Here is an 18309-nt window from a genome sequence, read left to right as displayed (position 1 = left end):
CGAGGGTCAGCCTGGGTTTCCCCACGTGGTCCCAGAAGAACCAGGCCCCAGGATCTCTGGGAACCTACGCTGGGGCTACTTCCAGGCCCGGCCCACTTCAGTCCCTCTCCAGCTCCTTCCCTCCTCTTCTCCTCCTGCATCCACACTCCCCATCAGCCACCCCGTGGGATCCCTGAGGCTAGGGCTTCTGCCCATCCCTCTTGTGCCCAAAGCCCAAAGTTCAGCCAGCGAAACGGGTCTCTGCCTGGCCCTTGGCAGGAGCCACTGCATTCAGACACATCCTCTCCTCTTGTCCTGGGGGAGACTAGAAAAACAGGGATTATGATTACTCCTCACTTACGAGCTTGAGGTCACAAGGCTCTAATTCCTGACCCTGTACTTTTTGACTAGTATGGTTGAATAGTAGAGAGGAGAGGGAAGCCATTCCCTTAGGGCCCTGGGGTGAAGCCCATAGTGGGGCAGGGAGTGGGTGGCTGGTGTGCAGTGCCAGCTGGGGAGGAAGAAAACAGTGGCCTGTGGCATAACTAGAGGGGTTATCTGCCCAGAAACTGTTTTTTTTTTTCGGCCTCGGCTCAAAGCTTGTGGAATCTTAGTTCCTCGACCAGGGACCGAACCCGGGCCCTTGGCAGTGAGAGCGCCAGGGAATTCCCTGCCCAGAAACTTCTTATTCAGCACTGTGGCTGCTTCCTGGGAAGCCTGAGAACCCCTATCCCAGGCCAGGAAGAGGCAGGAATAACATGGGCCAGGTGAGGCTTTTTTCCTATTCTGTCGGTGGACCAGTAACGTGGGACTATATTTTTGCAGGACCATTTGGCAAAATCTATTACACCAAAAATGTTGGTACTCTTTGACCCACCAACTTCAACTGCAGGAATCTGTCCTATAAAAATATCTTCATAAGCATGCAAAGATGTACCAGGATGTTCCTTGCAGGACTGTTTATAATACTGAGAAACAGGAGAATGGTTGAATAAATTTTGATGTCCCTACAGTGGAATACTATGTAGCTGTTAACAACCTCATCTGTAAAATAGTGATAATAGGATTTGTCTCTCATAGTTTTTAATGGGGATTAAGTGAATTAATACCTGCAAAGTGCTTCCATAGTAATGCTAGCTGTCATCATTGTTACAGCTGTAGAAATAGGAAAAAATCACTAAGACGCAATGCTGATTAAAAAAGAAGCTTATAAAACAATAGGTGAAGTGTGATCCCATGTGAGTAAATTAATAATAGTAAACACACATATGAAAAAAGAAGAAAAGTCTGGACATACAGGCACCAAACTATGATACTGGTAGTCTTTGGTGGGTGGGTAACAGAGACATTTACTTTATAAATGTCTATAAATTTTAAAGTTGGGTAATACCTGTGTATTGCTTTTGAAACCAGGGGGGGAAATCCTCCAAAAAAGTAAAGAAAACAAGAGGAGTAGAAGATGGTATGGGAACCCTTCCCCTCTTTTTGAGGACCCCGAAGTCCAGAGATCAAAGCTGCCTAAACAGCAGAAAAGACTCCCTGTTTGGCTGATCTGACACTGGGGAAGCTGGGGGTGCAGATTGTCTGACACTTTATTCTCATTCTGCAGGGCCCAAGGACCCCATGGGGACACCTTCCCTTCAGGGCATAAGGCCCAGGAGGCTGGCTCATCAGGGAGGCTGGGTCGTCTCAGGCAAGTCATCTGCCCTCTCTGGGCCTCAGCTGCCCTCCCTGTAACATGGGCAGAAGCAGCCAGCCTCTTGTGTGTTGTGAACAGCTAGGGGAGCAGAATGTGCCACTGGCATCACAGCAGAGCAAAGGATGGGGGCCAGCCTGGAGTTGGTGTTTCACCAAGAGTCTGTCGTCTGTAAAAATGCCGATGGCTGCCATTTGCCAGTGGGCAGTTTTTACTCACAACACTGCTGACACAAAATGCGTGATGTCTTTTCCAACACTTCTCCAATTCACCAATACCAGCTGGGTGTCCTCCAATTCAATTCCATTGTGACACTGTCTACCTGGAGTTAGCATCAGATCCCACAAATTAAGGGCTCGGTCCCACAAGCCTGCCTCCACTTCAGACACCAATCACAAGTCCAGGTTGTCACCGGTACTTTTGACCAACCAGCTATAAATCAGGAGATCCTGTGATCCCTGGCTGAGGTTCATAATTTGCTAGAAAGGCTCACAGAACTCAGGACATCTCTTTACTTACACTTTCCAGTTTAGCATAAAGGAGACAACTCAGGAAAGCTGAATGGAAGAGACGCACAGGGCAAGGTATGGGAGCAGAGAGTGCACAGAGCTCCCATGCCCTCTCCTGGTACGCGCCCTCCCAGCCCCTCCATGTGTTCGCCAACCCAGAAGCTCTCCCAACGCCTTCATTTAGGGGTTTTTATGGAGGTTTCATTACATATGCACGATCGATCGATTAAATCATTAGCCCTTGGTGACTGAACTCAATCTCCAGCCATCTCCCCTCCCCGAGATGGGGGGTGGGGCTGAAAGTTCCAACCCTCTAATCATGCCTTGATCTTCCTAGTGACCAGCTCAGAACTATCTAGGGGGCCACCAGTCATCTCATTAGCATACAAAAGACACTTATCACTCTGAAGATTCCATGGGTTTTAGGAGCTGTGTGCTAGGAGCCAGAGACAAAAACTAGCTATGTATGTTTCCCATTGTACCACATCCAGGCCTCCCAGCGGCCTGCCAGGCCCTGAACATTGGTTGTCATGTCTAATCAACCCACCCAAACACCTGCACATAGGGCTGATGGTCCCCAGTTTACAGAGCACACCTAGCTCAGGGAGTTGTTTATTTACATGTGTTAGAGAGAGTAGGACAGTCATTCCAGGTCATACAGTTAATGAGTAGTGTAGCCTGGATTTGAAGCCAGGTGTGTCCGAAGGCAGAGCCCAAGTGTGTCCTTCCACTGGGCTGCTCAGAGGCACTGAAGGATGACCTGACCGCCCCTAAATATCAAGTATCAGATAAGCCCACCCAAGACAGAGCTGAAGTGCAGGGGCCAGGGTGGAAGGGGCAGCTGGCACACAGTAGGTGCTTTGTGAATACTTGCTGAGTCAACGGAAGACTGGCAAGTCCTTCTCCCTAAGGTCTCTAGGAGGGGGTGTGAGGATTAGGGTCTCACCAGCTGCTCAAGACTCATATCCACGACCTAGAAGTTTGTAAGTTGGAGAGGGCTGCAGACCACGTGTCCGCAGACCTCGTTACACAGAGGGAAAGTGGGGCTTGAGTTGGCTCAGGGGCTGTCTCAGACCACCAGCATGTCATGTCAGTGACCACACCAGGCCTCCTGCCTCCCAGCTCTGGGCCCTCCAAGCTGCACCATCGGAGTCTCACGAGAGCGGGCCAGGAGAGGCAGAACAGGGCCCACTGTGTTAGTCGACCCATTCTACAGAGGAGGAAACAGAGGGCCGGAAAGCAGGTGCGCCTGGCAGTGCAGCCTCCTCCTTTGTGCATTTCTGGCCACCTCTGCGTGTCGAGGCGGGGTGTGGGTGTGGTTGCCCAGAGTTAGTCCCCGGAGAGTAGAATGGGGGTGCCTTGGAGGGGTGGAATGATTGTCAAGGCCAGGATCTCCCTGGCTGCTCAGACCCCTGCCTGCCTGAGAAACGTCAGGGTCAGACGATGCCCGGGCCGCCCAGGGCTCCCTGGCACAGAGGCATGTACTGTAGTGCTCAAACCTGCTCCTGTTCTGTGTCTTTGGGGTCCTCTCTGAGTGAGACCCCTATACAAGGAGGGAATGGTATAATGGGCTTTGAGCGCTGGTTTCTCATCTTTCTTTTTTTTTTTTAATAGATTTATTTTATTTATTTAATTTTTGGCTGCATTGGGTCTTCGTTGCTGTGCGCAGGCTTTCTCTAGTTGCAGCAAGCAGGGGCTACTCTTCGTTGCGTGCGTGGGCTTCTCACTGCGGTAGCTTCTCTTGTTGCAGAGCACAGGTTCTAGGCACACGGGCTTCAGTAGTTGTGGCACAAGGGCTCAGTAGTTGTGGCTCACGGGCTCTAGAGTGCAGGCTCAGTAGTTGTGGCGCACAGGCTTAGCTGCTCCGCACATGTGGGATCTTCCTGGACCAGGGCTCAAACCTGTGTCCCCTGCATTGGCAGGTGGATTCTTAACCACTGCGCCACCAGGGAAGCCCCTGGTTTCTCATCTTTAAAATGGGTGTGGTGATATGATGTTATATTTACTTTAGGGGGTTGTTGTGAAGATTAAGTGAAATACGTGAATGATGGCCAGTGGTTGGCACATGGTAAGTGTGGGTTTCCTTCTTTCTTCTCTCTCTGCCTCTCCCACCCCTGCCCTTTCTTTTTTTCCTTCCTTCCTAGCCAACAGCTCTGGGTATGGTGTTAGAGAAAGAACCAGGTGCTGCAGGATACAGACAATGAGGGGACAACCTCCACCAGGGGACTCAGGAATGGAAAAAGCCATCTCAAACCAGCTGTGGGTGGGCCGACAGTCAGCTCGGCCCTGCCCAGAATCCCCAGGCTTCCTCAGTGCTGGGAGCTCTGGGAGTCATACCAACTGTGGTCCCACACCAGCCTCATCAGGGCTTCAGACTCCTGGACTGACACGGAAAGGGGGTCCCAGGGAGGCACATCTCTCTCACCCAGAGTCATGGGGCTACTGGGGGCCCCCAGCAGCTGACTGTCACCTGGTCACCCACCTGCCTGCTGACCTCCATAACTCAGGGCCAGCCAGGAGGAGGCATCACCTATTTATTGGTGCCAGGCCCTGTCCTGGGCATGTCCTGTTCCTTCCTGCTGGGGTCTGTCAGGGTCCCCTACTCAAGGTCAGCTTAGCCCACCTCGCAACATGAGCTGCCTTGCCCTGTATCTCAGGAGCAGGAAAGACAGGTGGAGAAATGGATGAGGTGGGCACAGGCCATGAGGACACCCGTGAGCACCCATGAATACACCCCCTGTTGTGTGCTGCTCCTTGAATGCAGAGCACACACTCGCCCACAGCTGCTGCCCAACAGTCTGGGTGAGAATGCTTAGGCCCAGGTTACAGATGAGCAGAGTGAGGCCCAGCAGAGGACAGGGTCACCTGGAGGACAGTCAGAGGCAGGAGTGGGAACAGAAACCAGAGCTTTGGAATCAGGCTGCCTGGGTCTGAACCCAGCCCTGCCATTTCCAGGCTGTGGGACCTTGAGCCAGTGCCTTGACTTTTCTAGGCCTCTGTTTCCTCATCCGTAAAGTGGAGAGAATATCCTCTTCCATCTCAGGTTATCAGGAAGCAGGAAACAGAGACAGAAGAGCCCCCACACAGTGCCTGGCACACAGTAGGTGCACAGCGAGTTTCAGTTCCTCCTCCCACTCCCAGCTGGCCCTCTCTTCTCCTTCCTCTGCTTCCGAGCCCAAACCCCTTCTTCAGCCCTGACCAGGGGGTGAGAATTGGCCTAAAGAGGGCCCCTCCCAGCCCGACAGCGCCAACATAGGTCTCAGCCCGCCTTTGCCCGCCACAGGGCCAGCAGCGAGGTCAAGGGCAGCCTCAGAGGGAAGACCCTGGGAGGGGAGTCTGAGTGTCTGGGCAGGTGAGGTCATGGGAGCCTCCAAAGCGCGGCCCCTCCCATTTCCATTCCACTCTGCAGTTTGTCAAAGCTCATTCCCATCCACCTCAGCTTACAAAGTCACCCGCACCAGTGTCAGAGGATTTCATTCACAGCGTTCCATGACCCCACGTGGGGCCCTGACCCCAGCTCTCAGCGGCCCTCTCACCTGAGCGCAGGTTGGGTCCTGATCCCAGCCTGAGCCCTGAGCACGATTCCAAACTGAGCCCAGGTCTAAGGTAGATTGTGTCCTTAGCGGGGTAAGGGGGTAGGGGTGGAGGGGCGCATTCAGAAGAATCACCCACTCAAGAGAGGGAGAATCCTGGCTGTCACAGCTCAGAGCTCCTCCGCTGGAACCCCCCTCCTTCCCCAGAAGCTGTCTCTGCCCTGTGGCTGAGGAGCTGAGCCTCCCCGGGGTGGGCCTGAGCCCAGCGCTCAGGTTCCCAGGCCTGAGAGCCCCAGGCCCCTCTTCTGAGGATCTGGCCAGATGCTGAGGAACCTGGGCAAGGTGGAGGCCAGGGCTAGACCCCTGGCCTCACCTGCCACCTGATCCAACTGACCCTGTCACATCATCCTCCTTGTGACGGACCAGAGACCTTGTTTGGGGGGGGCTGCCCTGTACCCCAAAGCATCCTGGTGTCCCAGTTTGTTCTGTCCCTGTCTCCATACCAGTAGCCCAGGAACAAGCCTCCCCATGTCGCAGAGGGAGAGCCAGGCCCAGAGAAAGGAAGTAACATGCCCACGGTCACACAGCCAGACACAGACAAGAGCTCGAAGCTCCTAAACCCAGTCCAGGCCTGACTCTGGCTTCCTGGCCCCGCATGTGGACTCAGGAGACCTGGGGTTGGGGGCAGGGTGGCTGGGAGAAGGGTGACTGGGAGCCGGCAGGGAGCCCTGGCCTCCCTGAGCCAGACCAGTGGGGATGCCTTTCACCACTTCCCTAGTCCCTACCTGTTGACTAGAAGCCTGGTGACTAGGAATCCACATGGCTTCCCTGCCCCACGGAGACAGCTGGCTTCTTCCTGACCAGCCCGGAGGAGTCTGGGTCCTTGCCCCGATCCAGGGCCCACTTGGAACCAGCTTCTCTATTGGCACCCACAACTGTCCAGGGCAGGGGGGAATGACAGGGAGGAAGGCCCTCCCTCTTGGCTTCCTGGACCCACACTCAGCTCCATGGAGAGCCCCCTGGACCAAGACTCAATCCCAGCCCAGCCAGTGGGACCGAGGAAGCAGTGGGAGCCTGTGGGCCTCCTGGAAGGGCAGGCAGGGTGAACTCTTCTTGGATTCTTGATCCTGAGCCCTCTCTGGGGTATGAGCTTGCCTCTTCGCTACCCGCCCCCCCCTCACCCCCCGGCTTGAGTGAGGGGGGCAGGTACACGAGAGTATTAACCCCTTCAGCTCAGCAGAGCCATAGAAGCGCCCCTCCCCATTTGACAGGTGGGGAGACTGAGGTCCAGCATAACGGAGGCTCCGACTCTCCTCGGGCTAGGCACCTGCCCCCACCTGACCCCCTCCACGCCCCTTACCTGGATTCCGCGCGATCTGCGGAGGGCGTGGTGGCTCCCAGCCAGGGCCACGGGGTCTCCCGTGCTGCGTCCGTGCGGCGTCCGGGGCGCACGCGGGATGCTCTGGGCCGACGCCACTCGCTCTCAGTGTCTTCTCTGCGCCGGCGGCAGATGGCTCTGCGCTGCCTACGCAGCGGGTGTGGACGCTGGCACTGCCCGGCCCCCGCCCTCCCGCCCCCTCAGGGTGTCCTTTGCCCCTTGATCCGGTGCCTCCTTCTCTCCTTAGCACGTGGGTGGCAACCGCTCACCCAGCCGGCGGCCTGTGGGGCAGCCCTGGCCCGGGCCATGAGCCCAGGCGCCTGCCAATCCCCATCTGCGACCGGCGCGTGCCGCTCACCTTTAACCTCCCTCTCCGCGGGGCTTAGTGCCCGGCTCCCAACCCGCGGGCTGGGTTGGAGAAGGGAGGAGCCACAGGTGTGGAGCCAGGCCCAGGTGGGCAGAGGCAGAGCCTGGGACAGCCTCGGTTACGCCCTGAGCCGCAGCCCCTCTTCTCTCTGAGTTCCCATCCTGCTCACCGAGACCCATTCATTCCCTGAGCGCCAGCTCCACTCATGCCCCGTCCTGAGCCCCCTCCTGCCTCTGAGACCTGCTCTCTCTGCCTGATTTCCCATCGTCCTCACCGATCCCCACTCCCATTCCTTGAGCAGCCCTCCCCTTCTCACACACACCCACCCCTTATGAAGCCCTCCCCCTCCACACACCCTTTACCCTCCCTGAGCTCCCGGTTCCTCCTGGAACCTCTTTCTGACCTCCTTTCTCTCCCCTGGGTCCCTGTCTCCTCCTATGCCTCTGCCCTCTCCCTGAACCCCACCACTAAGTCTGAGTATGTCTCATGCAATATTTGGGGCATACTTATACTAAAAGATTATTCATACTGTTTATCTGAAATTCCGATTTAACTGAGCATCCTAGATTTATCCTACCCACATGTAAAACAGGGGAGGCAGGGAAGTTCCAACAGGATCTTCTCTCTCCAGGGCCCCTCTTAGCTCCAGCTACACTTATAGAAAAACCTCAGGTTGACCTGGAAGTGGTCTGGAGGGTTACATCCCTTGCAGAATAAGAGGAGAGCAAGGTGAAGATGGGAAGCAGGGTGGAGGGGGTGGCCTTCACATCAGAGAAATACAGAGGGAAGCAGAAGTTCCCTGAGGCAGTCCAACCCTGGAAGGTTTCCTGAAGGAGGAGGACGTTCATGGTTACTTTGACGCTGAGAAAGAAGGGAGGTGAGTTAAATGACTCTGGTGGATGGCTCCCCCTCCCTTAATGGAAACTGGGGAGGGTTGGGGGTCTCTTCATTTAAGGAAGTCTCCTGAAGATAAGTAGAAGGTATCTCCCCCTTTATATGAAGATTCTTTAGAGTGAGGACAGGGTCTCATTTCAGCAACAAATTACTACCATTTCTAGCTAAGATTTGTCAAGCACTGACCACTTGCCAGGGTCCTGCCTATACTTCCTAAGCCCTTTATGTGGGTTTATTCATTGAATCCCTTCAACCACAAAATGGGGTGGGTGTTTTTCCTTATTTTACAGATGAGGAAACAGAGGCACAGAGATACTGAGTAATTTGTCTGAGGTTCATACAGTGAAATTTGAGTCCAGGTGTCCTGGTCCTGCACCTGCCATGTAATAGAGCCTGTGCTGGGGGCTGGGATTGGAAAAATGACACAGATTCTGTCTCCAGGGGGACCTCGAGTCTAGCAAGGAGTAGGGATGTGTGAGTCTTTAATGACTCTGGTACAGGTCAGGCTGGGATCAGGGATGGGACAGAGTGTGCTGGGAAGGCAGGATTGATTCTGCCTGTGGAGGAGGAGGTGTGTGCTAGGCCAAAAGGATGGGTCAGTTCTTCAATAGTTTTAGGACAAGGCATTGGGAGGAAGGGCATTCTTTTTCTTTTTCTTTTTGGCCACATCACGCAGCTTGCATGATCTTAATTCCCCGACCAGGGATTGAACCTGGGCCCTCGGCAGTGAAAGCACGGAGTCCTAACAACTGGACCGCTAGGGGATTCCCATGAAGGGCATTCTAGGTAGCGGGACGTCTTGGGCAAAGGCAGGAGAGGTGTAGAGATGCAGTGTGAGACTGGGGAATAGCCAAGAGTCTGGCTTGAGTGGAAGGGGGTCTATAGGCAAGTATGAGATGGGGGAAAAGGAAAAAGGAAGAAAATCATAGAGGAACACAGACATTAGACAAAGAAATGTAGACCCCATCCAGGAGAGGACAGGGAGCCATAAAAGAGGGGAGGGGGCGCTCAGCCCAGGAGGGGCATGTCTGCCTCAGCTGGGCCAGGACTGCACAACTGCCTTGGGGAGGTGGAGGGAGGACTTGCCCAGCTGAAGGGACTGACTGTCACTTTGCCAAAGGTCTTGGGTCTCACTCAACTCTAGATCCAGCCCCAGAACAGGACCTTTGTTAACAAAATAACACACTTGTAAATGTCGGCAGAATTGGGTGAAGAGGATTTGTCGACAGATCAAAGCTTTAGGGGTGAGAAAGGCTTTCCTGATTTGAGCCTAAGTGCCTGGCAGGATGCTGACTGTCTAAATCAAATAAGGGGGTATGGGGGAAACTGACTGTGGGCAGAGGTGGGAGATACTGCATCGAAGGGCTGCTGTGGGGTGACGTCCAGGAGGCTGCTGTCCTCAGGATGGCAGGTAATGTCTGAGCCCCTCACAAGGAAGATGGTGGAGCTCTGAGGCTGCTGAGGGTGTCAGGCTGCTTATTTCTTCAGCCCCCCGTGTACCTAGCCCCGTGCTTGTGGGAACATGTTCATAATATGGTAGGAGAGTGTCCCCCTCAGCAGAAAGGTAAGACGGCTGAAGTCGGAGCATTCACTTTTTATGAGGTTCAAAACAGCTACAAATGATCTATTGTTTAGACTCCTGTGTCTATATACCAAAACTATTTTTAACAAAAACAAAGGAATTCCACACCCGTTAGAATGGCTAGAAAGAAAAAGAGTAAGCATATAAAGTGTTGGTAAGAATATGGAGTAACTGGAACTCAGATACTGCTGGTGGGTATGTTAAAACAGTTTGGAAAACTGTTTGGCGGTTCTTCAAATGTTAAAGACACCTACCACCTGACCCAGTCATTTCATTTCTAGGTATTTAGTCAAGAAAAATGAAAGGCTATGTTCATACTAAGACATATGCAATGTTAATAGCAGCTTTGTTTGTAAAAGCCTTAAACTGAAAACAACAACAACAAAAAAGCCTTAAACTGGAAACAATCGAAAGGTCCAGCAATAGGCGAATGGATAAACAAATTGTGGTATATCCATACAATGAAATATTATACTGAGATAAAAAGGAACAAACTGATAAATGCAACAGTCTGGATGGATAACAAAAGAATTATTCTGAGTGAAAGAAGCCAAATAAGAAAAATAGTATACACTGTATGATTCCATTTATGTAAAATTCTCAAAAATGCAGTCTAACCTGCAGTGACAGGAAGCAGATCAGGGTTATCTGGGGATGGAGTTGAGGGGTGTGGGAGAGACTGGAGGGAGTGATTACAAAAGAACATAAAGGAACTTTTTTTTTTAATTAATTAATTAATTTATATTTTTGGCTGCGTTGGGTCTTCATTGCTGTGCGTGGGTTTTCTCTAGTTACGGTGAGCGGGGGTTACTTTTTGTTGTGGTGCACAGGCTTCTCATCGCAGTGGCCTCTCTTGTCATGGAGCACGGGCTGTAGGTGCGCGGGCTTCAGTAGTTGCAGTGCGTGGGCTCAGTAGTTGTGGCTTGCGGGCTCCAGAGCGCAGGCTCAGTATTTGTGGCACACAGGCTTAGTTGCTCCGCGGCATGTGGGATCTTCCCAGACCAGGGCTCGAACCCGTGTCCCCTGCATTGGCAGGCGGATTCGTAACCACTGCACCACCAGGGAAGTCCTGAGGTCCACATTTTAAAAGGGATATGTGTGTGTGTGTGTGTGTGTGTGTGCGCTGGGATAACTGGATATCCACAAGCAAAAGTATGAAGTCAGATCCCTACCTTATACCATATACAAGATTAACTCAAAATGGATCAATGACCTAAATGGAAGAGCTAAAACTATAAAACCCTTAGAAGAAAACATAAAGGTATAATAAATCTTTATGATCTTGAATTAGAAAATGGTTTCTTAGATATGATGCCAAAGTACAAGCAACAAAAGAAAAAAAATTGATAATTGTACTTCATCAGACTTTCATAAAAACTTTTGTGCATCAAAGGACGCCACCGGGGCTTCCCTGGTGGCGCAGTGGTTGAGAGTCCGCCTGCCAATGCAGGTGACGTGGGTTCGTGCCCCGGTCTGGGAGGATCCCACATGCCGTGGAGTGGCTGGGCCCGTGGGCCGTGGCCGCTGGGCCTGCGCTTCCGGAGCCTGTGCTCCGCGGTGGGAGAGGCCACGGCAGTGAGAGGCCCGCGTACCGGAAAAAAAAAAAAAAAAAAAGGACACCATCAAGAAAGTGAAAAGACGACCTACAGAATGGGAGAAAATTATAAACCATATATCTGATAAAGGACTAGTTTCCAGAATATATAAAGAACTCTTACAACTCAAAAATAAAGAAACATGGGACTTCCCTGGTGGTGCAGTGCAGTGATTAAGAATCTGCCTGCCAATACAAGGGACATGGTGGTGCAGTGATTAAGAATCTGCCTGCCAATACAAGGGACACGGGTTCGAGCCCTGGTCCGGGAAGATCCCACATGCCACGGAGCAGCTAAGCCCATGCACCACAACTACTGAGCTTCTGCTCTAGAGCCCGTGAGCCACAACTACTGAGCCCATGTGCCACAACTACTGAAGCCCGTGCACCTAGAGCCCATGCTCCGCAACAAGAGAAGCCACCGCCATGAGAAGGTCGCGCACCTCAATGAAGAGTAGCCCCCACTCGCCGCAACTAGAGAAAGCCCGTATGCAGCAAGAAGACCCAACACAGCCAAAAGTAAATTAAATTTAATTAATTAATTAAGAAAAAATAAAGAGACCAATAACCAACTGAAAAATGAGCAAAGTGTCTGAATAGGCTTTTCCCCAAAGTAGATATAAAAATGACCAATAGCACATGAAAAGATGGTGAACATCATTAGTCACCAGAGATGTGCAAATTGAAATCATGAGATAACACTTCACACCCACTAGGAGAGTTATAATAAAAAAAGATAGACAATAACAAGTGTTGGTGAAGAAAATGGAACTTCATACATTGCTAGTGCAAGTGTAAGATGGCGCAACTGCTTTGGAAAACAGTCTGGCCTTTCCTCAGAAAGATTAAACGTGGAATTATCATATACCCACTCATTGGTATATAAGCAAGAGGAAAAAACATGTCACATAAAAACTTGTATGACAATGTTTATAACAGCATTATTCATAATAGCCAAAAAGATGAAACAACCCCAATGTTCACCAAGTGATGAATGGATAAACAAATTGTGGTAAATACATGCAATGGAATATTATTTGGTAATAAAAAGGAATCAATAGATATACAATGGAATATGATTTGGCCTTAAAAAGGAAGGAAATATTGATATGCTATACAACATGGAAGAACCGTGAAGACATTATGCTCAGTGAAACAAACCAGTTGCAAAAGGACAAATACTGTATGATTCCACTTATATGAGGCACCTAGAGTAGTCAAATTCATAGAAACAGAAAGTAGAATGGTGTGTGTCAGGGGCTGGGGTGAGGGGGGGATGGGGAGGGAGTATTTAATGGACATAGAGCTTCAGTTTGGGAAAATAAAAAAGTTCTGGAGATGGATCGTGGTGATGGTTGCAGAACAAGGGGAATGGACTTAATGTCACAGAACTGTATACTTTAAAATGATTAAAACGGGAAATTTTATGTCACATATGTGCCACAAAAAAAATCAAAAGGAATCATTACTAATAAATTCTACAACATGAATGAATCTTTAAAACATTTTATTAGGACTTCCCTGGTGGCGCAGTGGTTAAGAATCTGCCTGCCAGTGCAGGGGGTACTGGTTTGAGCCCTGGTCCAGGAAGATCCCACATGCCACGGAGCAACTAAGCCCATGCGTCACAACTACTGAGCCCACACACCACAACTACTGAGCCTGCGTGCTACAACTGCTGAAGCCCGCGCGCCTAGAGCCTGTGCTCCACAACAAGAGAAGCCACTGCAGTGAGAAGCCCATGCACTGCAATGAAGAGTAGCCCCCCACTCAACGCAACTAGAGAAAGCCCACGCACAGCAATGAAGATCCAACGCAGCCAAAAATAAATAAATTAAAAAAAAATAAATTTATTTTAAAAATATATATTAAATGAAAGAAGCCAGTCACAAAAGGCCACATATTATAGGATACCATTAGTATGAAATGTCCAGAACAGGCAAATCTAATCTATAGAGACAGAAAGAAGGTTAGTTGCCTGGGGCTGGTGGTCGGAGTGGGATCTGGGGGAAATGAGGAGTCACTGCTTATGGGCACGGAGCTGCTTTTCTGGGGTGATGAAAATGTTCTAAAATTGTGCCAATGGATACACAGCTCTGTGAATATACCAAAAACCATTGAATTGTACAATTTAAATTGTTGAATTGTATGGCATGTATCTCAATAAAGCTGCTTTTTTTTTTTTTTGAGGGGGTGGTGATTGAATCCTTGGAGAATAATGAATTTAAAGGCTGAATCGGACTTCCATGGTGGCGCAGTGGTTAAGAATCCGCCTGCCAATGCAGGGGACACGGGTTCAAGCTCTGATCTTGGAAGATCCCACATGCCACGGAGCAACTAAACCTGTGCACCACAACTACTGAGACTGTGCTCTAGAGCCCGCGAGCCACAAGGACTGAGCCCTCGCACCACAACTACTGAAGCCCACAAGCCTAGAGCCCACGCCCTGCAACAAGAGAAGCCACCGCAATGAGAAGCCTGTGCACCGCAAGGAAGAGAAGCCCCCACTCTCCGCAACTAGAGAAAGCCCGCGCGCAGCAACGAAGACCCAACGCAGCCAAATATAAATAAATTTATTATTATTTTTTTTTAAAAAAGACTGAATCAGGGAGCAGAACCATGAAGATGAAGTGTTCCCTTTCTCCAGTCAGCCCCTGGAAGATAGTAGGTACCCCATAAATTAAATCCAATGGATCATTTCTAGAAAGAGGAACCCATTGCAGTTGCTGTTTTTGGAGAACCGACTAAGTGTCAGACATTGTGGTAGACACATATCAAGTCACCTAATCCTTCAACTACCCATTTTAAAGATGATATAATTGAGATTCAGGGAATTAAGGACTTTGCTCTTGGTCACATAGGAAGTGGCAGAGGTCAGAATGGGACCCAGGTCTGAGTGACTTCAAAGCTAAGGTCTAAAAATTGACCCTAAAAATTATTAATTTTATATAGAAGTTTTCAGGCTTACCCCAAAGTATTAATATAAAGAATAATACAGTGCACACCTGTGTACTCTCACTCAGCCTAAGAAACTGAACTATCTCTTAATGCCATTGAAGTCCCCTCTGTCTCCTCCCCGATTCCATCCCTCTTCTGCCAGACGGCCACACTGCTGAATTTGGTATTTATTGTTCCTGTACTTTTACTTTGTACGTATCTCCAAGCAATAATATAAAGTACGGTTCTGCATGTTTCTAAACTTTACATAAACAGTATTATACTGAATGTAGTCTTCTGAGGCTGCCTTTTTTTTCACTGTATTGTTTGTGAGATTTAGCCAAGTTGACACGTGTAGCTGTAATTTGCCCATTTCTGTTGCTGTGTAGAATGAAGTGTTCCACTGTATTGGACATTTGGGTTGTTTCCAGTTTTTCGTCATTACAAGTAGAGACACTGCAAACATTCCCGTTCTTGTCTCCTAGTCCAAGACAGCGAAAATTCCTAGGAGTTTGTGTTAGTTTCCTATCGCTGCTGTAACAAATTACCATATTAGTGCCTTAAAACAACACAGGTTTATTATCTTACATTTCTGGATGTCAGGAGTCTGAAATGGGTTTCACTGGGCTGAAATTAAGGTATTGGCAGGGGCGCACTCTCTCTGGAGTCTCCAAAGGAGAATCAATTTCCTTGCCTTTTCTGGTTTCTAGAGGCTGCCTGCTCGTGGCTTCTTCCTCCAGCTTCAAAGCCAGCAACGTAGTGTCTTCAAATTTCTCTGTCACTCTGACCCTCCGATTTTACTGTCAAACCTCCTTGTCTGATTCTGACCCTCCTGCCTCCCCCTTATAAGGACTCTTGTGGTTACACTGGCCCCACCTGGGTGATCCAGGATAATCTCTCCATCTCGAGATCCTTGACTTAATCACATCTGCAAAGTTCCTTTCACCATGGAAGGTAACAAGTTCACAGGTTCCAGGGATTAGGATGTGGACACCTTTGGGGTCTATTATTCTGTCCACTGCAGAGGGGAACAGCTGGGTAGTGTGATATGAACACCTTTGAATTACGAGTTTGTCAAACTGCCCTCCAAAGTGAATTGATTCTCTCTCCCACTAGCAGTACAAAAGCATCCCTGTCACTTCCCATCCTCACCAACACTTGATATTATCTGACTTTTTAATTTTTGCCAACTTGACACCTGTGAAATGTCTGGACTCTGACTGCTATGCGGTCAAGAAAGAGATGATGGTCAATGGCGCTGAATGTGACAAAGAAGGGCCCTGGCAGTAAGAAGCAGTCCATGACCTTGGCTAGTGCAGTGCCCTTGGAGTTGTGGTTGGGGGGGGCGGTGAAGTCAGACTGAGTCAAGGAATAAGGGGGGGGCGGGTATGAGGAAATGGATGCAGGGAGTACAGAGTCTAGATGGTATGTTAGTAGGCTTGGACTGCCATAACAAAATACCACACACTGGGTGGCTGAAACAAAAGATACCTATTTCTCATAATTCTGGAGGCTGGAAAGCCCAAGATCAAGGTGCCAGCAGATTTGGCTTCTCATGAGAGCTCTCTTCCTGGTTTGCAGACAGTGGCCTTCTAGCTGTGACCTCACACTGGTGGAGAGAAAAAGAACTTTGGTCTCTTTTCCTCTTCTTATAAGGGCACTAATCCCATCATCAGGCCCCATCCTCATGACCTCATCTAAACCTAATTACCTCCCAAAGGCCCCACGTCCAAATATCATTACATTGGGGTTAGGGCTTCGACATACCAGTTTTGGGGGGAAGTACTCAATTCATAACAGGGTACTTTCAAAATATTGGGTGGGGGTGGTGAAAGGGAGGTATCAGTCTAAAGGCAGAAATTAAAGGTGAAAGAGACAGAGAAAGAAAGAGACATAACTACCACAGTGGGGGAGGCATCCTGGAGGGGCAGGTGAAGGTGAGACCCATAGCAAGGGTACCTGGGCTGGCTTTGGAATGAGGGGAGGTTCCTCCTCCTGGAGGAAGGAGAGAAGAAAGGGCACTGGGGCAGGTGCAGAGAAGATCCAAAGAGGTGGAGCAGGAAGTGGCAGAAGCTCTCCCATGTGATGGGCAGTGGAGTCACCTACTGAGGGGGCAGGAGTGGGTGTAGGAGGTCTGAGGAGTGTGGGGAAGTTTCACAGGGGCCGTTGTGGGATTCCGCAGGGGGCCCACTGGGCTGAACAAAGGGGGATTGGTGACGAAGAGGGGACAAGCCAAGGCAGGAGCTCCCATCAGATCTCACCAGGGCCTCTTAGAGTGAAGACTGCCTCTTGCCCGGCCAAAGGAGGGCCGGACAGAGGGAGTGTCTAGGAGACCCCTGGAAGCTTAGTGGAAACAGTGGGTCTGGAGGACGCAGACCAGAACCAGGGAGATCATAGCCAGGAAATTGTGAGGTGTGGAAGAGCTCTTGATAATACCCAGGACCGTGGTGGAGGGACATCAGGGACTGTGGGGCACACAATGCTGCCTGGGGAGGTAGAGAGGGCTTCCTGGAGGTGGTGATGTTCCAGCTGAATCTTGAAAAGGAAAACCAAATTTCACTTGCCATAAAAATGTGGAAGAAGTGTTGCCTTCACAGTCTGTCAGCAAGTCTGTCCTGCCCCACTCCATCAGTTTTGTCTCTTTCTCAGACATCTCCACCACGCCCCCTGTGCTCTGGCTGGATTGGGAGAGTCCTTGTTGGGCACTTTCAGCTTCTATGCCTTGGCTTACGGACTTCTCTTTGGTTTCACTATTTTCGCCTTCAACTTCAGAACTCCTATTCATCCCTCAAAGCCCAGCTCAAATGTCACCTCTGCTGGTGAGCCTTTCTGTGCCCTGGTGCCACCTTGGTCCTTTCTTAGTAGTGTGGTGAAGTGGAAAAAGCTCACTCACTACTGTTTGATTTTAGACAGGTGACAATCTCTGAGTGTCTGTTTCCTGACAATGGCACTGGCCAAGCCTAGTTGTGAAGATAAGGTACATGACATCCTCAGGCATCACATGGGACTCACAAAGGAAGACATCGAGCCATGACACCCACCATTCTGTCTTGTACTAAAGTAAGCTGAGTGAGAATGTGACTCTGCCTTAATCCATGAGCTCTTAGAGGGTAGAGACAATGCCCTGACAGGGCCCAGCCCAGTGCCCAGCATGGAGGTATCGTGTGCTCCGTGGACACTGCACATACAGGAAGAACTGAGATTGTCTGTCATTTACTTGTAATGTGACTTTGGGGAGGTGACATCATCTCTGAGAATCTGTTCCTTCATCTTTAAAATAACAATAACTCGTATTAGGTATTCATCTAACTACAGGTAAGGGACTCAACAATTCACTACCTCTAATCCTCACATTGTGTTATCATCACCCTATTTTATGGAAAGGAAAACTGAGGCTGGGGGAAGTGAATGACTTGTCCAAGTTAGCAGCGGGCAGGAGCTCCTGGCACCCGGCCAAATTCAGAAAATTGTGCGAATTCACGGGGTAAATGTGAAATAGCCTTGCAAACTGTAAAGGCCTGGGGTGGGAGAGTCCGTGCCTGGGGGTGTGGTGAATGATGGCCGGGAGGAGAGGAAAGGAGAGGCGCCTTAGATATCCGGACGCCGTGAGGAGGATGGGTTGCCAGGCGATCTGCGGATGCAGGAGGCGCGGCAAGGCGCGGCTCGGCCGGGGTGGGAAGAGGAGCGGCCTGCCCCCTCCCCATCCCACCCCCAGCCTCCACGCCGCGGCCCCTTTAAGAGCGGGCGGGGCGCCCTCTGGCGGCGGAGCGGCGCGCGCTGCCGGAGCCAGAGCCCCAGCCGGATCCCGGAGCCGGAGCGGAGCGGAGCCGGGGCGGAGCG

At 50.6% G+C, this 18309-nt stretch overlaps 1 protein-coding gene across 8 annotated transcripts in view; it reads right to left on the bottom strand.

The window, feature by feature from the left end:
• MLXIPL (MLX interacting protein like) overlaps positions 1-18309 on the bottom strand; it is a 54748-nt gene that overhangs the window by 25839 nt on the left and 10600 nt on the right. For 5 of the 8 annotated variants that reach the window (XM_004268793.3, XM_049699716.1, XM_049699715.1 and 2 more), the window contains exon 1: positions 7078-18306. The exons of 1 other annotated variant lie outside the window; for it this stretch is intronic. The gene's annotated coding sequence lies outside the window, so the exon portion shown is untranslated. Of the gene's footprint in view, positions 1-7077; positions 18307-18309 lie in introns of those variants that run through there. 2 more of the 8 variants (XM_049699713.1, XM_049699714.1) reach the window with 2 other exon arrangements.

The sequence above is a fragment of the Orcinus orca genome, chromosome 16 (genome assembly GCF_937001465.1).
Source record: "Orcinus orca chromosome 16, mOrcOrc1.1, whole genome shotgun sequence".
In the NCBI taxonomy this organism is placed as follows: Eukaryota; Metazoa; Chordata; class Mammalia; order Artiodactyla; family Delphinidae; genus Orcinus; species Orcinus orca.
The sequence above is the reverse complement of the archived record's forward strand: the minus strand, read 5'-3'. Positions and strand labels throughout refer to the sequence as shown.